The 23,782-nt window shown below is 40.5% G+C and overlaps 1 long non-coding RNA gene and 1 pseudogene across 1 annotated transcript in view; one reads left to right on the forward strand and one right to left on the reverse strand.

Annotated features, from left to right (window-relative positions):
- Positions 1-23,102, reverse strand: part of LOC134758297 (uncharacterized) — a 494,525-nt gene extending 471,423 nt beyond the window's left edge. The window contains exon 1 of the long non-coding RNA XR_010133331.1: positions 23,007-23,102. This is a non-coding gene — a long non-coding RNA (uncharacterized lncRNA). The remainder of the gene's footprint in view (positions 1-23,006) is intronic.
- On the forward strand, positions 17,251-19,433 carry LOC101136820 (heat shock protein HSP 90-beta-like; annotated as a pseudogene).
- Positions 23,103-23,782: the final 680 nt, after the last annotated feature.

Consider the following 23,782-nt stretch of genomic DNA (forward strand, 5'->3'; position numbering starts at 1 on the left):
TAATGTGTTTGTTTCTGATTTTATTTATTTGGAATGTCTCTCTTTTTTTTAGTTAATCTAGAAAATGTATTGTCAATTTTTTAATCTTTTCAGAAAACAAACCTTTTATTTTGTTGATCTTCTGGAGTTTTAGTCTCTATTTTCTTTACTTTTGCTCTGATCATTGCTGTTTCTTTACTAATTCAGCGACTGGTTTATTCTTCTATTTCTCATTCCTTGAGATCCATTATTAGGTTTTTTATTTGAAATCTTTCTTAATGAATATAGGCATGTATTGCTATATACTTCCCTCTTAATACTATTTTTGCTCTATCCCATAAGTTCTGATGTTGTGTTTCTATTTTCATTTATTTCAGGAAATTTTTTAATTTCTTTCTGTGAATTTCTTTCTTCACCCATTGGCCATTAATTTCCATGTTTTGGTACAATTTCCATGTTTTGGTACAATTTCCAAAGTTCTGCTTGTTATTGATTTCTAGCTTTATTTCATATTTGTCAGAAAAAACACTTGATATGATTTTAATTTTTAAACAATTTGTTGAGACTTGTTTTGTAGCCTGACTTATGGTCTATTCTGGAGAACGTCCCGTGTGCTGATAAGAATATGTATTCTGCTAGCATTAGGTATATCTCCCCAATGCAACCAGTGGATGAAATGTTCTGTAGACATCTGTTAGGTTTATTTGGTCTACTGTGCAATTTAAACTTGATGTTTCTTTGTTGGATTTCTGTTTAAATAATTTGCTCAATTCTGAGAGTGGGTTGTTGAAATCCCCAACTATTATCGTATTAGAGTCTATCTCTCCCTTTAGATCTGATAACATTTGCTTTACATATCAAGGTGCTCCTATGTTGGGTGCACATACATTTACAATTATTATATCTTCTTATTTAATTGACCCCTTTAGCATTATATAATGACCTTTTTGTATGTTTTTACAATTTTTGTCTTAAAGTATATTTCATCTAACTACTTCTACTCATTTTTGGTATTCATTTTCATGAAATATCTTTTATTATCCCTTCTCTTTCAGTATCTTCTTTCAGTGTTTTTACAGGTGAAGTGAGTTTCTTCTAGGCAGTATATAGTTGGATATTTTTAATCGGTTCATCTAGTCCGTAACTTTTAATTTAGGAATTTAATCCATTTATTTTCAAGGTTATTATTAATTGGCGAGGACTTACTCATGTCAGTTAGTTAGTTGTCTTCTGGTTGTTTTGTATATCTCTTGTTTCTTTCTTAGTCTTTTATTTTTCATCTTTGTGGTTAGGTGGGTTTCTACGGTGATAAGATTTTATTCCTTCTTCTTTCTCATTTATATATTTTCCCTACTAGTAAGTTTTATACTTGTGTGTATTTTCACGATGGTAGTTATCACCCTTTCATGTCTGAATGTAGGGTTCCCTTAAGCATTTTTTGCAAGGCTAGTCTAGTGGTGATGAATTTCCTCAGTTTTTGCTTGTCTAAAAAAACTTTAATTCTCCTTCATATATGAATGATAGCTTTGCTGATCATAGTATTCTTGGCTGAGTTTTTTTTCTTTCAGCACTTTAAATATATTATCCCATTTTCTACTGACCTGTAAGTTTCGTGCTGAGAAAGCTGTTGTTAGTCTAATGGATATTTCCTTGCATGTGACTTGATGCTTTTCTTTGTTGTTTTATAATTCTGTCTTTGACTTTTTGGAATTTGACTATGACTTGCCTCAGAGAGGGCCTTTTTGGGTTGAATCACAGATTCCCTTTTTGAATCTGGATGACCATATTTCTCCCAAGGCTTGGAATTTCTTGGTTATTATTTCATTAAATACGTTTTCTATGTCTTTTCCCATTTCCTTTTCTTCTTTAACTACATAACATTTGTTCACTTGATGGTGTCCCATAAACCCCATAGGCTTTCAATATTTGTGTTTGTTTGTTTTTGTCTCACTGGGTTATTTCAAAAGACCTCTCTCTCTCTATATATATATATGTGTGTGTGTGTGTGTGTATATATATATATGTGTGTGTGTGTATATATGTGTGTGTGTGTGTGTGTGTGTGTGTGTATATATATATATACTTCAAGTTCTGGGATATATGTGCAGAACATGCAGGTTTGTTACATAGGTGTACATGTGCCATAGTGGTTTGCTGCACCCATCAACCCATCATCTATATTAGGTATTTCTCCTAATGCTATCCCTCCCCTAGACTCCCACCCACTGACAGGCCCCAGTGTGTGATGTTCCCCTCTCTGTGTCCATGTGTTCTCATTGTCCAACTCCCACTTGTGAGTGAGAACAAGCAATGTTTGGTTTTCTGTTCTTGTATTAGTTTGCTGAGAATGATGGTTTCCAGCTTCATCCATGTCACATGCACACGTATGTTTATTGCAGCACTGTTCACAATAGCAAAGACTTGGAATCAACCCAAATGCCCAACAATGATAGCCTGAAAAAAGAAAATGTGGCACATATACACCTTGGAATACTATGCAGCTATAAAAAAGACCTGTCTTAAAGTTCAGAAATTCTTTCTTTTGTGTGATCTAGTCATTGTTTAAGCTCTTAATTGTATTTCTATTTTATTCATTGAATTATTTAGCCACAAGATTTCTGTTTGGTTTTTTAAATGATATCTACCTCTTTGTTGAATTTTTCATTCAGATCATAAATTGCTTTCCTGATTTCATTGAATTGTCTATTTGTTTTCTCTGTATGTCTCTGAGTTTCCTTAAAATCACTATTTGAATTCCTTTTCAGGCATTTTATCAATTTTCTTTTCTTTGGGGTCTGGTACTAGAAAATGATTGTGTTCCTTTGGATGTATGATATTTCCTTGATTTTTCATAGTTTTTTATATCTCTCAATATCTGCACATCTGGTGAAAGTTGCCTCTTCCACTTTTATGGAGTAGTTTTCATAGGGAAAGACTTTTTCCTATAGATGTGTCCTACACTGTTGATTGGGTAAGGCACTTTGGCTTTGGTTCTGGGTGGGTGCAGTAGCGTAGTCTCCCTGTGATTTCTTGGCTGTTATCAATGTCAGCAGTATCTGCAAATGCCTCAGTGGCTTAGACTGTGGGTGTTTGTGGAAGCAACAGTGTGGCTTTGCTGGGGCTGGGGGCTCTCAATCAGGCTACTTCTCAAGCCCTGGTGGAGTTGGGGTGTGCCAGGCACAGTGGATACACTGGTTGTGGGGGCAAGGTTATTGGTGGTAGCATGCATCCGGTGGGCTGTATCCAAGTCACTGAAGAGTGCAAACAATGCACTGTGGCTCAGGCAGTTCAGAGAGTGAGAATGCTGGCAGTTGCAGGCATTGGACAAGTTCTTGTGCCAGTTCTCAGACCTTGTGGAAAGTATGTGTCAGCTGTCTCAGTCTTAGGGGCCTCCTCTTCACTGTGTTGAGCTGCCCATTACTTGGAGCATAGGGTGCTGTGTGTATTCAGGTACCAATGTTGCAGCTGTACTGCTGGTTCTAGCTGGGTCCATGGCATTTCAGCTTTTTCTGAGGGTGTGGTGAAATGATAGCACAACCCCAAGAATGTGGAGATGCAGATGGTATTTGGCTCCAGAACAGAATGGATTCCAGCAGTGGTTCTGTTTTTAAAATGGCACCAAGCCATAAAAACTTGCATTCCAGGGAGTGTGTTGTGGTGGAGTGTGAGGAGGACCTAGCATGACTTCCTTCTCTGGAGTAATGCACCCACATGAACTCCAGGCAGCTTCCTGCAATGGGCTCAAAGCCTGCCAAGATTATGAGGCTCTGCTGTAGCTGGAATTGCAAGTATTCACATTGGTAATGGGTAATTCTGGAGATCTTTTCCCCAGCTTACCTTTTTCCCCACAGTGGAAAGTCTTTCTTGGTTCCAAGCCAATTTCAGCTGGGTGTTTTTGCTTCCTTGTCTATGTTGTCATCTTGAGTTTCTGTGCTTCAGAGGGTTTTCATCTCTTCTTTGCTGAGTTCCAGTGTTCTCCCTTAGACACTCTATTCAAGGTACAGTTATTTATGTGTTGTTTTGGTTCTTCTTTATGGAGTAGGTGAGTGTTGGCACCTTTAGTCAGCCATCTTGATGACCCTGTTCCTTCCAATCTTGACCTCATGCTTACAGAGCCCACACCCTAAAAATCTACATTGTTTTATATTTTAAAAAATATCTTTTTACTCTACAAGTGGTAAATGTAGCACTTTTCTCACCTGGTTTCTTAAAGGATTAAGGCATGCCTAAAATGGCAGAGTCATTGTCCTTCTCAAAATAACATGAGAGGGACACCACCATGGTCTCTACCTTCTCCAAACTTCTATTTAAATAATTCTACTTGCATTTACTACTATTAATATATAATTAATTTTCAGCACCTTTTTAAAAAGGTGTTTGAAATATGAGAGGTGATTTTCAACATGTGGCAGTCATTTCTGTACTTCTTCCATTATGTTGCAAAATAAGGACCAATCTCTGAGATCTTATTTCTTGTACTATAAAGTGCTCAGAAACTTTCTGTGTAACTTGTGAAATATCAGGAGCAGTCTTTATCCTAACCATGGGAAAATGCTTTTCTAAGACTGGAGCATACGTTACAAAAATTAGACCAAAGATAAGCTAATGGGCTCAGCAGGAAAGAAAAATTAGCAATGCTGATCAGTCAGGGTTCTGTTTAAATTCTGACTGCCAATTCTCATTGTGGCTTGAACTCCCGTCTGTATTTATTGTAGGCCCAAATGCCTATTAGTTCTGTGTTTCTCAGTAGGGACCCAAGCTCAGTCAACATTTTCATAGCAATAGTGAACTGTAATAAGCACCATTTATGCTACTGCCCAAGTCACAAAGACCTTCTATTTCTGAGAATTCACCTCCTCTCCTGCTGCCCTGGCAAACATGTTTGTGTTTCTGACTCTACATCTCTGTCTGTGGTTGCTGGAACCAAAATGGATGCCTGATCCAAGCTCCTTGTTTTTGAACTAGGATTCTGAGACAGTCTTTGCATGTGGTTGCAACCGAGGAGATGTAAACTCAAGACCTTGAAAATAGTCATCATTTTCCCACTGCAGTAGAGAGAAGCAGGGCAAGCAACTGGCGGAGAGAGAATAAAAACAGATGTACAAAGAGGCAAAAATGAGAGGAGAATAAGGACTGCCTAGGTTCCTGCTCACTTTCCAATTCTTAATTCCAGTCCCTTCAGAGCCCCACTGCTCCTGGATTCCAAGAACTACCTAACTGTCTTTTTAACAATGACCCATTTTTGCTTAAGCCCACTCATGCTGGTTACTTGCAATAAACAGTTTGTGCTAAGATTTAAACATTATAGTTACAGTTGAGCAAATAAGGCTACACTACCCAAAAGAATGAAAAATAAGACACTACCTAAGTTATTTACCAATTATTTTTCCCTGGTTTGTATAATAAATCTAAAAATAGTACTAAAAGTCTTCATAAAGAATTCTGATTGCAATACTGTCAAGCTTTGCCACCCAGGTTCCCACCTGTTCATCTGTCAATGTATCCTGCCCTCTGTTTCTTCCCTAAGCACATGGCTTATCAAGTTATTTTCCAGATCTGAAATTTTGACCAGCCCTTCATTGTCTTCAGAATAAATCTGATTCTTCTTATGACATTTGTCATCAGACAACCATCAGCCTTTCTCCCTCAGCTCTTTTACTATCCTTCATTCAGCCTACTCACACCTACAAATAAAGGACTCTTGGTATCCTACGATATGATCATTATGCTGGTGTTTTCTATGGCTACACTGATCAATATGACTGTCACTATTCATGTGTGGCTGTTTGCATTTAAATTAATTAAAATTAAACAAAGTTAGAAGTTCATTCTTAAGTCACACCAGCCATATTTCAAGTGTTCAATCGGCATATGTGGCTAGTTGCTACCATATGGGATGAGACAGATATTGAACAATTTCAACACTGCAGAATGTGCTACTGGACAACATTTCTGTAAAGTGCCCTTTCTTCTCCCATCTCTACCTGTCCAATCCTCCTTATCCTTTCAGGTCACCATCTTAACTGCCACATTCTTTCCACATGAAAGCCATATAGCCCTCAGTATAATAGAATTCCAGAATCTTTCATCTTTTCAATCTCTACTGGTTAAACATCCAGGCTCTGAATCCTGGCTGGAAACCTCTTCCCTGCTCACAAGCTGTGTGACCTTGAACAATTTACTTAACCTGTCTGTGCTCACTTTCTTCATCTGTAAAATAGAGATGATAATAATATTTTTCCAGTTGCCTTGTTATAAGCATTAAAGTTATTCATATATATATATATAAATGTACAGTATTAATGTATGTAAAGGCTTAGACCAGAGTCTGACACAAAGTAAGCTCCCATGGAGTGGTCCCTGTGAGCAGCAGTGACAGCACAGATCTTTTATCATTTAGGTACAAGTCTTGCCTAGTCTTTCTTCTACATTCTCCCTTCCTTGAATGAATGATGCAAGTCTAATGTGGACTTATAATAGAAATAAAAGAATGACTCCAGAGGAAGAATGTACAGAAATAATTATGATAAACATAAAAAAGTCTAAGGACCATTAAAGTTAGTATCTAATTTAGACATTGGCATTTAAAGAGCTCTTTTTCAACGAGCCCTTGTTTCTACCACCTAACATATGTGGAAATGACAATGCCGACCTTGTACATTTGCGTGGCAATTGCTAACAACTGATAAGACTTCACTCCTAACACTCACTGCTTGGCTGCCACTGGCTTCTGACACACATGCCCTAGGGAAGTGCAGAGAAGTGAACTGTAAGAGAGGTCAAAGAGAAAACCAGCTTTGATTGGAAGTGGCAGGCCTTTTGCTCTTTTAAGGCACCTCATGCCGCAGTTTTCAGGCCAACTTTAATGGGCTTTTAGCAACAGCATTTATACTCAAGACTCGACTTGCCCTGCTGATCAGCTTTCAAAGGCATTCTCTTCTAAGAAGGCCCGAACACCTTAGAATGCAGGCCCTCTTAGCACTAAGATCACAAAAAACAAAGAGGAAAATGAGAAGAAAAAGAAAGGGAACTGGGCCAGGTGTGGTGGCTCATGGCTGTAATCCCGGCACTTTGGGAGGCCAAGGCGGGCAGATCATTTGAGGCCAGGAGTTCAAGACCAGCCTGGCCAACACAGTGAAACTCTGTCTCTACTAAAACTACAAAAATTAGTCGGGCATAGTGGTACTCACTGAAGTCCCAGCTACTTGGGAGGTTGAAGGAGAATCGCTTGAACCCGGCAGGCGGAGGTTGCAGTGAGCCGAGATCACACCACTGCACTCCCGCCTGGGTGACAGAGCAAGACTCAGTCTCAAAAAAAATAGAAAATATAAAAATTAAAAATGAATAATTTAAAAAAATAAAGAAAAAGAAACGGAACTAACATTGCTGGGTTCCAGGCTACCTACAGGCCAGGTGCATCTGTTGGTTTTTCATCCTCATTCAATTTATGCTTCCTTTGATAATAAATGAGTAAGTAAAATGAGACTTAAAAGCACGCAGAAACTCTTGTATTTCATCCCACCACTAGTAAAACATGGCCCAGTAAAAACTTTCTGAATCATCTCTAAGATCTAGAGGTTTTAAGTATGGGATCTGACAACCTAAAAAGACTGGATTTTCACTTTGTTCATTCGTTCATTCACCAGTATGCTCACAGAATTGTTCTAGCCACTGGAGATAATAGCAACAGATAAAACAAAGTGCCTCATATACCACATGGAATACTATGCAGCCATAAAAAGAATGAGTTTGTGTCCTTTGCAGGGACAAGGATGAAGCTGGAAACCATCATTCTCTGCAAACTAACACAGGAACAGAAAACCAAACACCGCATGTTCTCACTCATAAGTGGGAGTTGAACAATGAGAACACACGGACACAGGGAGGAGACATCTCACCCCGGGAACTGTCAAGAGGGTGGGGGGCAAGGGGAGGGAGAGCATTAGGGCAAATACCTAATGCATGCGGGGCTTAAAACCTAGATGATGGGTTGAAAGGTGCAGCAAACCACCATGGCACATGTATACCTACGTAACAAACCGCATGTTCTGTACATGTATCCCAGAACTTAAAGTAAAAAAAAAAAAAAAAAAAGTGCCTAGAGGAATAAGTTTTCATGATCTATTGCACAACATGTCAACTATACTTAATAATAATGTATTCTACACTTAAAAGTTACTAAAAGAGTAGATTTTAAATGTTCTCACTATGAAAAAACGGTAAGTAGGTAAAGTGATAGATATGTTGATTAGCTTGATTTAAACATTTTACAATGTATACATATATCAAAATGTCACATTGTACTTAATAAATATATACAATTATTCGTCAATAAAAATATTTTTTAAACATGTCTAATCTCATGGAGTTTTCTCTCTTCCTTCCTTCCTTCCCAGAAATATTTGTTGAGCACCTACTACAAGCCAGATATGGTTACAGTTGCTGGGAATAGATCTATGAACAAAATAATCCATCAGGAAACTCATGTTCTAACAGGAATAGACAGTAAATAAGTAAATTATATAATATTACAATAAATAAATAATATACTATTAAAAGGTGGTAAGTGCTGTGGAAAAAACGGAGCAGAATAAGGAACAATTTGAGTGGTGATGGTAGGAGGGTAGTAATTGCAACTTGAATGGGGTGGTCAGGATAAGCTTTATTAAGAAAGGTAGCAAAGACCTTTCTTATGCAAAGGTGCTAAGGGAGTGGGAGATGAAAATTTCTGAGGAAGAGTGTTGCAGACAGAGAGAACATCCTGTGCAAAGGCTCGGAGGTATCTGTATTTAAAACAGATTTGAAATATTACAACAGTGGTTCTCAGTGTGATCTGGGGACTCCTTGGGGTGCTGAAGATCCTTTCAGAGTCTGCAAGGTCAAAATTCTTTCTTAATAATACTGACATGTTATTTGCCTTTTTCATTCTCATCTCCTCACAAGGGTACAGTGGAGTTTCCCAGAAGCCACATGACATGTGATGGCATGAGCACTAGGACCGCTAAGAAACATGTGCTTCTGATTACTGTGTTTTTAAAGCTTCTCAGTTTTTGTTTCGCCTCCATGGTCTAATAACTAGATATGGATAATACCAGAAGGCTCTATTACAGTTGTCCATTCAGAAATGACTTTCCTACTTGCAGAAATAAAATGAATAATTTCTGAGGATCTAATGTACAGCATAAATATAATGTACAGCATGACTATACTTAATAATGTTGTATTGTACACTTATAACTTGCTAGGAGAGTAGATCTTAAGCATTATCATAACATACACAAAAAATGGTGATACATGTGTTAATTAGCTTGACCCTGATAATTATTTTACAATGTATACATATATCAAGTCACTACATTGTGCACCTTAAATATATACAATTTTTATTTGTCAATTACACCTCAATAAAGCTGGAGGAGAAATGACTTCCCCAAAGTCATAGGGCTAAGCAAGGACATTGACAGGATGAACACCAGGTTTGCCCAACTCCAAAATCCACACTCTTCCCACCACAACCCACTCAGCCAGAAAGGACTCTTGAAAATAAAGAAAGCTCATCTCAGATCCAAATGGTTGCTGAGTAAAATCTGAGTCAGAAGCACTTCTGAGGGCACTATCCAGAATCTGTTCAGAGGAAGCTCAAAGGAATGTGATCACACGTAGCACATCACAGAAGGGCTTTGTATTAGTCCTTTTTCACACTGCTGATAAAGACATACCTGAAACTCAGTAATTTATAAATGAAAGAGGTTTAATTTACACGCAATTCCACATGGCTGGGGAGGCCTCACAATCATGGCAGAAGAGGAAGAAAGAGCAAAGGGATGTCTTACATGGCGGCCAGCAAAAAGACAAATGAGAACCAAGCGAAAGGGGAAACCCCTTATAAAACCATCAGATCTCATGGGATTTATTCACTACCATCAGAACAATATGGTGGAAACTGCCCCCATGATTCAATTGTATCCCACCAAGTTCCTCTCACAACACATGGGAATTATGGGAGCTAAAATTCAAGGTGAGATTTGGGTGGGGACACAGCCAAATCACATCAGGCTTCTCCCCAGATTGAAGACCAAGGTGACTTAAGCATGTCTTCAAAACGAAAACATCACATCAGATGCTCTGGGAATGCCTCCTCTCAGCAGCATTCTCTGCTTATTGTCAATAACCCACCCACAATTCGTGGGGCCAGGACTGCTGGGAAAAAGTCAACCACTCTGTTCCCTTACCTCTAGTCACATCAAATATCTGGTTTGTGTCTCTTTTATTGTACAGCTGCAAAAGGCAGCATCATTGCTCTGGCATTCTGACACTTGAGCAAAGTCCAAGATCAAATATAACCTGTGTGCCCAGAGGACCCACTTCTGGCTCACTCAGACTATCCAGGAAATACTATGGTTTTTCCCCCATCCTGCAACTGGAGGGCCTCTGTGAACAACAAATAGTTTCTTTGTAGACAAGAGCCTGGTAGAAACAAGAATCTTTTGATAAATCTCTCAAAGACAACGAAAGTGCTCACAAGAGGACTCTGCAGAGGATCTCATTTTAAACATATGCTCTATAAAATGGAAGCCGAAAAGCTAAGTGGGTGTATGCTTTAGAGGAACTATGGTAGTTTATACTTTGTTGCTTTAGAAGAGCTCACTCATTTCAATGCAAGTGCATAAAACTACATTTCCTGACTTCCCCAAGCTACCTTCAGCACATCTTTGGTGTCAAGGTGGCACAGAAGAAGAATCCTGTCTTTGGGAACCAAAGTCCCAAGTTCAAGGCCAAGTGCTTCATTCTAGCTACGAGACCACAGCAGAATGGCTCAGTTGATTCATGTATACATAAGGGTAAAATTACTGCTCATTGCAAACTTGAATTAAATGAAAACTAAAATGACTCATAGTGAAACACCTGGCAGAATGCCTGGTCTAAAGTGGCAATTCAATATGCAGTAATTGTCTTCTTAGTTACAGTGATTATCACTGATTTTTTTAAAAACAGTTACAGGCAGTGAAGTCGAGATGACATCACACAGTGACCAGCCAGTTGCGGGCCCTCAGGGGGGATCTCCTGCTGGAATGCATCACGATCCCGGCTCTGGTCATCAGTCTTTGAGTTTTAGAAACTGGTTCAGCACATCCAGAGAATCCGTCTCTTGCTGATACACTGGATGGATGGTATGAAAGTAAATTCCCTGTCGACTGCATCATGGGGTGCCAAGATTAAACTTTATTTCTCGGTGTGCCTGTGAGGGGGTTTCTGAATGAGTCTGGCATTTAAATTGGTGGATCAATAAAGTAGATTGCCCTCCCCAGTGTGGGCTGGTATCTTCCAATGTGTTGATAACAAAAAGGCAGAAGAAAGAGGAATTTGCCCCTTTTGCTTCCTGCCTGTCTGAGTTTGGACGTGGGTCTTCTCTTGCCCTTGGACTAAAACCTACACTATTGACTTCTCTGGTTTTCAGGCCTTTGGACCCAGACTGGAACTATACCACCGGCTTTTCCTAGGTCTCCAGCATGCAGACAGCAGATATGGGACTTCTCAGTCTCCCTAATCATGTGAACCAACCTCATAATAAATCTCTTAGAGTGTGTGTGTGTGTGTGTGTGTGTGTGTGTGTGTGTGTGTGTTTCCCATTGGTTCTGTTCCTCTGGAGAACCTTGACTAATAACAATTTCTTTATCCTGTGGTCACTTTCTCTTTTTTTGAGGCAGGGTCTTTCTCTGTTGCCCAGGCTAAAATGCAGCGGCACAACCACAGCTCACTGCAACCTCCACCTCCCCGGTTCAAGTAATCCTCCCACTTCAGCCTCCCAAGTAGCTGGGACCATAGGAGCAAACCCCCATGCCTGGCTAATTTTTGTATTTCTTGTAGAGACAGGGTTTCTCCATGTTGCCCAGGCTGGGCTTGAACTCTTGGCCTCAAGTGACCCACCCACTTTGGCCTCCCAAAGTGCTGGGATTACCTTGTGGTCATTTTCTTAATTTGCAAATAAGCTTATCCCTTTCCTGGGATGAGACAAAAGCATCCCTTTCCTAAATATCAAGGATCAGCCATCAAAATCATCACATGTTCATGAGAACAAAGTACAGAAGGTCTCAAGCCAGATGTCGCCTAGACTACTGTCCTCCAATAATTACATTTGCATTTAATTGTTGTGTTTTCATTTATAGTCTTTAAAACATAAATGTATATTCTAGATTTGCACTACCATATGTGGATACTAACATTTTAAATTCATATTAATTAAAATTATTAATAAAGTTTAAATTCCAGTTCTATCCCATTGGCCACAGTACAAGGGCTCAACAGCCACATGCGGCTGGTGGCTGTTGCACTCCTCAGTGCAGAAAGTTCTATCAGACAGGGCTGTTCTCAGTCATGTGGATTGTTTGGACAACACGTGTTGCCATAAGATTTCGGACCTCCAATTAGGATTTGTGTTTACTGACAAATTAGAGCTCAATAATACCACTTTGACAAAGAACTTAAAGAGAACCAAGTATCTAATCAGCATAATACATTCCCTTCAGCAGCCATATTAAAAGGTGCCATAGTACCATATTGGTGGGAGAACAGGGGTGACACCAGGTGGGGGAAGGGACATGGTAAAGTATCTGCAACCATTGCAGTAGCAGCAGCAGCAAAGGTATCATCTGTGGCTTCTCAAGCCACCCGAGCCTGACAGCGAAATAGAGTCCACAATAATAGTGAGAAAACAGGACTGTCAGGCTCTGCGGGAGCCCCTGCCTCCTAAATTCCTTTCAACCCATTCAGAAAGTCACAGAGTGTCTCCTGTGTGCCTGAAAAAATACAGGCTGTTGTTTGGAAAGCAAGTCCTCTTGGCTGTGGGACAGAGCCTGTCATGCTGTCTTCCCCTGCTGGACCCGCTCAGGTGACACCCTCTGCCACTTCCTGCTCCAGGTGATGGATCCCCTGGCTCACACTCAGGCCCCTGTGCCTAACCCCAGCCTGGAGAAGCCAGATTGCTGCCTCCTAAAGTAGAAGAAATACCTACTATCTGTATGGCTTTGTCTCATTAAGCAACATCTTTCAGGCATTTCAGCAACACGTAATTTTACTTTATTTTTAATTGTTGTATCTTTCCCTTTTCAGACACCATCATAAGAGCCCAGCAAGAAACAGGGCAAGAAGACTAACCAAGTGCTAAGTACCATGCTACACTCACCCATCCACGCCACACCTAAAGTCCTTGAAAAATAATGAGCATCTTCATTTTCTTTTCCATTGAGGTACACTCCTTCAGGCTGAGTCGGGGAAAAATATAAATAGAAACAAACTAAGAATCCAAGATTCCCTCCATATAGAACTGCTAAATATACATTTATATAAGAAGGAAAGAAAACAAATTAGCTGTGGTTATATCTTGGGCAGTGGGGTTCAATTGTTTGACAAGTATTTATTGAGTGCTTTCTAGGTGCCAAGTACAATTTAAGTTATTGAGGATATGGCACTGAAACACAACAGACCAACATGTCTAACTTTATGGAATTCAGCGGGGAGAGACAAGCAGCAAAATACATAGTTAGTGTATCAGATTGTTCCATGTACCATGGTTGAGGCAGAAGAATAGGGTCTGGAGGCAGGGAACCTAAAGCTGATTCACACTGACTTCCTAGAACTAAATTGAAAGGAAAACACCAACTTTTCACGCCTAAGTAACAAAAGGACCAGAGGCTACTCCCTTTGCAACTCCCTCCCTCCCCTTTTACTGCATGGCAGATGGAAAATTGAAAGTCCCTTTGATTGGTTGCTTTCCACAACCAGTCAGACTAATTGTGTGCCAAGTCTTCATTTGCATAGGCGTGTAACTTTGTAACTTCAATTTAGCCTCTAATTGGCAATTAGACATTTGCATGGTTATAAATTTGTAACTTCAGCCTCTGATTGGTTGCTTTCCACAATCAAGCAGACTGATCTCGGGCCACTACTTCATTTGCATGGGATGTACATCAAGTGGCCAATGGAAAACCTCTAGAGAATATCTGGACCTCAGAAGATCCTGTAACCAGGGCCCTTGAGCTTTTGATCAGCCCACTCCTACCCTATGGAGTATACTTTCATTTTCAGTAAATCTCTGCTTTCATTGCTTCATTCTCTCCTTGCTTTCCTGTGCATTTTGTCCAATTCGTTGTTCAAAACACCAAAAACCTGGACAACTTGTAGTCAAGACACTCCACCAATATCATGGAGAAACATGAAGCTGAGATGGAAGCTGGGGCCAGATGTGAAGGTGGAGGGGAAAGGTGAGTGCTATTGCAAACAACATTCAGCAAGGACCCTGCTGACAAGAGAGCATTTGCACATAGGGCTGAAAAAGGTAAGGGAGCATCCCCAGACCAGTGGAGATTGTAAAATTCTTTCTTGGCCCTCTCTCCTTAAAATCCTCTAGAATCACTTTTGACTTTCAAGTATCACCACCTCCCAAGATTTTGTTGAGCTTTGCTTTCAGGAATTTCCATTAACAAAACAGTATTCTGAGTTGTTTTGTTTTGTTTTTGTAGCACTCCAAATTTTGTACATTCTTTCACATGAACCAGTGACTGCCTAGAAATGCTGATAGCCTCTCTGTCCCGCAAATAGCTGCCTTATCAAAAGCAATATTTATGGCAGGTTATATTTTTCCAAAGCCCTCTTCAGGCTCCTGTCTTTCTGAAACATCTGATGTTTCACATTCTGTCTCACTCATAGACTTGCTTACCTATGTAAAATCTTATTAAGGAGAGTCAGCATCAGTCAGAAAAATACACTCCAGGTTACTGTAGCCTTGTAGTATAGTTTGAAGTCAGGTAGCGTGATGCCTCTGGCTTTGTTCTTTTGGCTTAGGATGGACTTGGCGATGCGGGCTCTTTTTTGGTTCCATATGAACTTTAAAGTAGTTTTTTCCAATTCTGTGAAGAAAGTCATTGGTAGCTTGATGGAGATGGCATTGAATCTATAAATTACCTTGGGCAGTATGGCCATTTTCACGATATTGATTCTTCCTACCCATGAGCATGGAATGTTCTTCCATTTGTTTGTATCCTCTTTTATTTCCTTGAGCAGTGGTTTGTAGTTCTCCTTGAAGAGGTCCTTCATCTCCCTTGTAAGTTGGATTCCTAGGTATTTTACTCTCTTTGAAGCAATTGTGAATGGGAGTTCACTCATGATTTGGCTCTCTGTTTGTCTGTTATTGGTGTATAAGAATGCTTGTGATTTTTGTACATTGATTTTGTATCCTGAGACTTTGCTGAAGTTGCTTATCAGCTTAAGGAGATTTTGGGCTGAGACAATGGGGTTTTCTAGATATACAATCATGTCATCTGCAAACAGGGACAATTTGATTTCCTCTTTTCCTAATTGAATGCCCTTTATTTCCTTCTCCTGCCTAATTTCCCTGGACAGAACTTCCAACACTATGTTGAATAGGAGTGGTGAGAGAGGGCTTCCCTGTCTTGTGCCAGTTTTCAAAGGGAATGCTTCCAGTTTTTGCCCATTCAGTATGATATTGGCTGTGGGTTTGTCATAGATAGCTCTTATTATTTTGGGAGACGTCCCATCCATACCTAATTCATTGAGAGTTTTTAGCATGAAGCGTTGTTGAATTTTGTCAAAGGCCTTTTCTGCATCTATTGAGATAATCAATGGAACAGAACAGAGCCCTCAGAAATAATGCCGCATATCTACAACCATCTGATCTTTCACAAACCTGACAAAAACAAGCAATGGGGAAAGGATTCCCTATTTAATAAATCATGCTGAGAAAACTGGCTAGCCATATGTAGAAAGCTGAAACTGGATCCCTTCCTTACACCTTAGACAAAAATTAATTCAAGATGGATTAAAGACTTAAACGTTAGACCTAAAACCATAAAAACCCTAGAAGAAAACCTAGGCAATACCATTCAGGACATAGGCATGGGCAAGGACTTCATGTCTAAAACACCAAAAGCAATGGCAACAAAAGACAAAATTGACAAATGGGATCTCATTATAAACTAAAGAGCTTCTGCACAGGAAATGAAACTACCATCAGAGTGAACAGGCAACCTACAAAATGGGAGAAAATTTTCACAACCTACTCATCTGACAAAGGGCTAATATCCAGAATCTACAATGAACACAAACAAATTTACAAGAAAAAAAACAAACAATCCCATCGAAAAGTGGGCAAATGATATGAACAGACACTTCTCAAAAGAAGACATTTATGCAGCCAAGAAACACATGAAAAAATGCTCATCATCACTGGCCATCAGAGAAATGCAAATCAAAACCACAATGAGATACCATCTCACACCAGTTAGAATGGCAATCATTAAAAAGTCAGGAAACAACAGGTGCTGGAGAGGATGTGGAGAAATAGGAACACTTTTACACTGTTGGTGGGACTGTAAACTAGTTCAACCATTGTGGAAGTCAGTGTGGCGATTCCTCAGGGATCTAGAACTAGAAATACCATTTGACCCAGCCATCCCATTACTGGGTATATACCCAAAGGATTATAAATCATGCTGCTAGAAAGACACATGCACACGTATGTTTATTGCGGCATTATTCACAATAGCAAAGACTTGGAACCAACCCAAATGTCCAACAACGATAGACTGGATTAAGAAAATGTGGCACATATACACCATGGAATACTATGCAGCCATAAAAAATGAAGAGTTCATGTCCTTTGCAGGGACATGGATGAAGCTGGAAACCATCATTCTCAGCAAACTATCACAAGGACAAAAAACCAAACACTGCATGTTCTCACTCATAGGTGGGAATTGAACAATGAGAACACATGGACACAGGAAGGGGAACATCACACTCTGGGGACTGTTGTGGGGTAGGGGGAGGAGGGAGGGATAGCATTAGGAGATATACCTAATGCTAAATGACGAGTTAATGGGTGCAGCACACCAACATGGCACATGTATACATATGTAACAAACCTGCACATTGTGCACATGTACCCTAAAACTTAAAGTATAATAATAAAAATAATAATAAAAACTAAAAAATAAAAATAAAATAAAAAAGAAAAATACAGTCCACGTATTTCACATAAAAAGGGACATAGCTGCTAACAAAATCCTTAGAAGAGATAGGAGGAAAGAACTAGAGAGAGCTCCCTCCAGCTCTCAGATTCTCCCCAGCTTTTGGAGGACCTGGAAGTTGAAAAAGTCACAGAACGGCTCTGGAGTCACTCTGGCACAGCGTTTGTGCTGCCTATGTGTTGGAGAGCCAGCCCACCTTGCTCTTTAATACGTGTAAGCCTTTTCTTTTCAAGATGCCTGAGGAAGTGCACCATGGAGAGAAGGAGGTGGAGACTTTTGCCTTTCATGCAGAAATTGCCCAACTCATGTCTCTCATCATCAATACCTTCTATTCCAACAAGGAGATTTTCCTTTGGGAGTTGATCTCTAATGCTTCTGATGCCTTGGACAAGATTCGCTATGAAAGCCTAACAGACCCTTCCAAGTTGGACAGTGGTAAAGAGCTGAAAATTGACATCATCCCCAATACTCAGGAACATACCCTGACTTTGGTAGACACAGGCATTGGCATGACCAAAGCTGATCTCATAAATAATTTGGGAACCATTGCCAAGTTTCGTACTAAAGCATTCATGGAGGTTTTTTAGGCTGGTGCAGACATCTCCATGATTGGGCAATTTGGTGTTGGCTTTTATTCTGCCTACCTGGTAGCAGAGAAAGTGGTTGTGATCACAAAGCCTAATGATGATGGCATGCCTGGCAGTCTTCTGCTGGAGGTTTCTTCACTGTGTGTGCTGACCATGGTGAGCCTATTGGTAGGGGTACCAAAGTGATCCTCCACCTTAAAGAAGATCAGACAGAGTACTTAGAAGAGATGCGGGTCAAAGAAGTAGTGGAGAAGCACTCTCAGTTCCTAGGCTATCCCATCACCCTTTATCTGGAGAAGGAACGAGAGAAAGAAATTAGTGATGGTAAGGCAGAAGAAGAGAAACGTGAGAAAGAAGAGGAAAATAAAGATGATGAAGAAAAGCCCGAGATCGAAGATGTGGGTTCAGATGAGGAGGATGACAGTGGTAAGGATAAGAAGAAGAAAACTAAGAAGATCAAAGAGAAATACATTGATCAGGAAGAACTAAACAAGACCAAGCCTATTTGGACCGGAAACACTGAAGACATCACCCAAGAGGAGTATGGAGAATTCTATAAGAGCCTCACCAATGACTGGAAAGACTACTTGGCAGTCAGGTACTTTTCTGTAGAAGGTCAGTTGGAATTCAGGGCATTGCTATTCATTCCTCATTAGGCTCCCTTTCATCTTTTTGAGAACAAGAAGAAAAAGAACAACATCAAACTCTATGTCCATCGTGTGTTCATCAGGGACAGCTGTGATGAGTTGATACCAGAGTGTCTCAACTTTATCCGTGGTGTGGTTGACTCTGAGGATTTCCCCTGAACATCTCCTGAGAAATGCTCCAGCAGAGCAAAATCTTGAAAGTCATTCACAGAAACATTGTTAAGAAGTGCCTTGAGCTCTTTGCTGAGCTGGTGGAAGACAAGGAGAATTACAAGAAATTCTATGAGGCATTCTCTAAAAATCTCAAGCTTGGAATCCACAAGGACTCCACTAACTGATGCCACCCATCTGAGCTGCTGTGTTATCACACCTCCCAGTCTGGAGATGAGATGATATCTTTGTTAGAGTATGTTTCTCGCATGAAGGAGATACAGAAGTCCATCTACTACATCACTGGTGAGAGCAAAGAGCAGGTTGCCAACTCAGCTTTTGTGGAGCAAGTATGGAAGCGGGGCTTCAGGGTGGTATATATGACCGAGCCCATTGATGGCTACGTGTGCAGCAACTCAAGGAGTTTGATGGGAAGAGCCTGGTCTCAGTTACCAAGGAGGGCCTGGAGCTACCTGAGGATGGGGAGGAGAAGAAGAGAATGGAAGAGAGGAAGGCAAAGTTTGAGAACCTCTGCAAGTTCATGAAAGAAACCTTAGATAAGAAGGTTGAGATGGTGACAGTCTCCAACAGGCTTGTGTCTTCATCCTGCTGCATTGTGACCAGCACCTACAGCTGGACAGCCAATATGGGGCAGATCATGAAAGCCCAGGCACTTCGGGTCAACTCCACCGTGGGCTATATGATGGCCAAAAAGCACCTGGAGATGAACCCCAACCACCCCATTGTGGAGACGCTGCAGCAGAAGGCTGAGGCACACAAGAATGACAAGACAGTCAAGGACCTGGTGGTGCTGCCGTTAGAAACTGCCTTGCTGTCTTCTGGCTTTTCCCTTGAGGATCCCCAGACCCATTCCAACCACATCTACTGCATGATCAAGCTAGGTCTAGGTATCGATGAAGATTAAGTGACAGCAGAGGAACACAGTGCTGTGGTTCCTGATGAGATCACCCCTCTTGAGGGTGACGAGGATGCGTGATGCATCTCGCATGGAAGAAGTAGATTAAGAGTTCATAGTTGGAAAACTCGCCATTGTAAAGTGTCCCCATGGATCCCATGGCATCATCGAGTGCCCACTTTGCTCCCCCTGCTGATGTCTAGTGTTTTTTTTTTCTCTCCTGTACTTGTGTTGAAGGCAAGAAACAAGGGTGTCAAGCCCCCATTCCCTCCCTACTCTGATAGCAGGATTGGATGTTATATATTATGAGGTTTTTTGTTTATTTTGTTCATTTTGTTCTGAAATTACAGTATGCAAAATAAAGAATATGTCATTTTTATACAAAAAGAAGTCTCAGAACAATCACTGATAGAAAAATTGCCAGCAGCAAGAGACAGGTCATTCGAGGTTAACACCTGCAGGCCACTGCAGAGGCTCACAAGCAAAGGCCAAAACCCATGCATCTGCCCACAACTGCCAGAGGAGCAATAATACTGATTTTGCTTCTGCTCTTCTTCTTTTTTTGGACTATTTTATAAACTACTTTTAATTGAACATATTCATGGGGTACATAGTAATGTTTCTGTATGTATAAATTAGAGCAACCAAATCAGGGTCATTAGCACATTCATCGTCTCAAATCTTCCTTGCAGCTATTTGAAACTATATATTTTTGTTAACTATAGTCATCCTACAGTGGTATGGAACACTAGGACTTATTCCTCCTATCTAGCTGTAATATTGTGTCCTTCCACAGATCTTTTCCCACCCTGAACCCATCTGATCTCATCTGCCCACTTTCTAATCACACTTTAGGGCCCTTCATGGATTAATTCTAATCTGAAATCTTGCTGCAAGAAATTCTGGAAAATATCATCCCCAGGCTTCAGCCCCTGTGATTTAGGGAAGAGCATGGAGTCTATCCCAGATGAATGGGAATGGCGCTGACATTGGTAATCGACTCTCCTGCACAGTCAATTGCACAGTCCCTGCAATTTTCAATTGAAAATGTTGCATATGGAAAGTAAAGTTCCTTCCCTATTATCACAGCTCAGGGTAAGCCCAAAAGCTCAGTTTCCACCCAAAGTTGAGAAATATAGCTTTATCACCTAGGTATCCACAGGTCCCCTGAATGTTACAGTTGTCCTGAGGAAATAGCAGGTAGAATTCTCCCAGTTATAGAACTCTACTCCATGAAGGACTGGACAGCTGGTGGGCTATTGATACAACATTGCTCCCCTCAGACAAAGTGGTTGACCAGCACTGGAACCAATACACCTGGCTTTCAGGATCTTTTCCCACTTTTCCTCTCTTCCTTGCTGCTCAATCATGCCAACTCATCCCATTTGACCTCCAACACAGAATATCCTGGAGCTTAATATCCTTCCCAAGGACCCTAATGTGCCATCAAAAAGAGCCTCAATGGAGGATTAAAATAGACCCCCTAATTAAGAGCAATGGAAGCCGACTCTTTTCTCTTTGAAGGCCCCCTCTGCACAAAATATTGTCTCATTTCTATTTTCCTTGGGAGAAGTATTTTATCAGTCCTGGGAAAGATTAGTCCCCACTTTAGAATGGCCTAAAATATTACTTATTTTAATTCCAAAAAGAAAGGCCAAAAAGTTGAGTGTTCACATAATTCTGTAAAGGTATTAAGCCATGGTGCATGTGCTGCTACTGAAGAATTCCCAGGCACTGAGACCGAGGCCAAGAACAAACAACTGTGGATTTGACATCTCTCTGGATTAGTGCTCTCCTGAGTTCTGACTGATAAAATTCGTGACAGTCATTCAGGAACGCACATTCACAGAAGGGCAGCCATGATCAAATCATATCATGTGCAAATTATATTTTACAGAAAACAGAATTGTCTTTATTTATTCCAAGTAAATTGACAACTTTCCTATCAGTAGGCTGTGCAGATGAAGTGAACCCAAAGGCCAAACGCATTTATATTGCAGAGGGAGTATTCAAAGCACAATCGTATAGATGAAAAAATATGTTACTGTGTGAAAACCAAGTACTCTGTAATCTACTGGGAGACCCATAATACAGCCCTTACTCCTAAGAACACTTTCGTTGACTTTTCTGAAACAGATCCCTTGAGAATCTGGGGAATGGTGGACCCCACAGAAATCTGTTTGCTAGAGCTTTATCTGCTCCATGTGCTTCCCAACCCCCTTCTCCTGGTACCTTTAGAGAACTCTTCCCCCACTCTATGTGTTCTGTAGGAATGTCAATATCAATGTTTAGAGGAAGGGTGCAAAGATGACTCAGGCTGATCAACCAGAATGGCTCAACACCCTAGACCCAGGGAGTGGTGATGGCCATCTATATGACCCATGTGGGGACTGAGAGTCATCTTACCAGTGGGTAGTACCAAGCTGAGAGGTGTGAGTGTGTGGAGTCATCCTTGTGGCTTTTTTGTTCACAAAGTAAAAAGATCTCCAAATCAGAATGAAGTCAGGGGCAAACTGAGTTGCAAGGTAGACAAAAACAGAAACAACGCAATTAGATTCAGCCACGCTGGAAGCTGTTACAGAGTCGGATATGAGCTCCAGGAAAATAAGCCAATAAATTACTTTTATGTTCAAGATTTGTCTTATCCAGCCAAGAAAGTCCAGAATTAAACAGATACCCTCTCTAAAGAAAATGCATATAACTACCCATGCATAATTTATATAATTCCAAGAGCTTAATGCATATAATATCAAAGCTTAAAGCCCTTTTGTTGTTGTTGTTGTTGTTGAGACGGAGTTTCACTCTTATTGGCCAGGCTGGAGTGCAAATGGCATGATCTGGGCTCACTGCAACCTCCACCTCCCGGGTTCAAGTGATTCTCCTGCCTCAGCCTCCTAAGTAGCTGGGATTACAGGCACCTGACACCACACCCGGCTAATTATTTTTTTTTTTTTGTATTTTTAGTAGAGAAGGGGTTGCACCACATTGGCCAGGCTGGTCTCAAACTCCTGACCTCAGGTGATCCACCCGCCTCGGCCTCCCAAAGTGCTGGGATTACAGGTGTGAGCCACCGCACCCAGCAGATTAAAGCCCTTCTAAGAACCTCAGGTTAAGAGCCCCTGCTCATTGAGTTTACAAGGTGGCCTTAGGGTTGATTTTACCATCGAAACCTTCTTCTTCCTACGCTATGAGGTTCTTTTACATGTAAAAATGTTAGACCCTTGGAAGGTAAACACCACAGACCATTAATAGTCAGTAACAACCATTAACAAACAGTCCAAGGATAATAATTATGATTCAGAACAACCTGCATAGAGTTGTTTGGCCACAAAATGATGAACAAGTGACATTTGGCTCTTACGATTTGAGTTGGAGCAAGTTATTTTTCCCATCTGAAAAATTTCCCTATTTATATAATAAAAAGTTTTGACAGATTTCTAAGGGTCCTTTCACTAATAGATCTGTTAAATTAACCACAAGTGCTTCTCCCATTTTCAACTGTAATACAATTTAAAGCCGAGTCAACAAATGAAATATTTTTTCCATGAGCACAGCACTTTTCCCATCCCCCATCTGTGAGTCCCAGTGTTATAAAGACTAGCTTTGGTTTCTTATTCACCCAAGGAGTTTGTTAGAATAGTATGCAGAGGAGCCTGGCAGAATAATAAGTGTATCACATTACCCTTTAGTGGCTGTTCTTTTATTTATTCCAGGAAGACTCCAATCTCAATTCAATCTTCTAGTTCAGCAATCTCCCTAGGAGCATTTGGAAATGAATGTGTTAATATGTATATGTAAACCTATTAAAAAGCAAAGCAAAGAATTTTAAGATGAAATGCCAGAATATGTTGGAATATTCTCATTGGAAAAATAAAATTTAGATTTTGCTATTTAAAACATGGAAGTACCTTTGTGCTAGATTCATCTCAAGAGAAAAATTAGTGAATGAATAACTGTAGCTGAAATATAGTATTTTTATTTTCAAAATCATGGAGTAGGATCCCAGTCTGTATCCCCACCCTGAGATTTATTCATAGCTGGCAATGATGGAGGAAGAGTGTGGACCCAACAGGATATCATTTAATACGGGAGAAAATAAGAGTATCCTAGTAGGGAAAAATTCACCCTAGGGACTGTACACTCCTTTCTGCAACTTTGGCCAGAGAGCAATGTGTTCGCATCAGTAGGGGGTCTAAGGGCCGCTCATGTTATCAGACAGCCCCTAGTCTTGTACACAGGGCTCAGGCCTGATTTGTGGTAAGGCAGATGCTGTAAAAGAGCAATACAAGTTAAAAGCATAAGACAAGTTAAGTGCAAGGTGTCTGAAACCTTGAAGCCAAAGGCCTAGGCAGCAGTTGGACATGATGTGTTTGTGACCAGTCTCTGCAGCCTTGATGCAGGCACTGGTGGTATTAGCAGCTGTTGTGAAAGCTTGGGCAGAAGACATGCTGCCTCAGA

Source organism: Gorilla gorilla, chromosome 3 (genome assembly GCF_029281585.2).
Source record: "Gorilla gorilla gorilla isolate KB3781 chromosome 3, NHGRI_mGorGor1-v2.1_pri, whole genome shotgun sequence".
NCBI classification, from domain to species: Eukaryota; Metazoa; Chordata; class Mammalia; order Primates; family Hominidae; genus Gorilla; species Gorilla gorilla.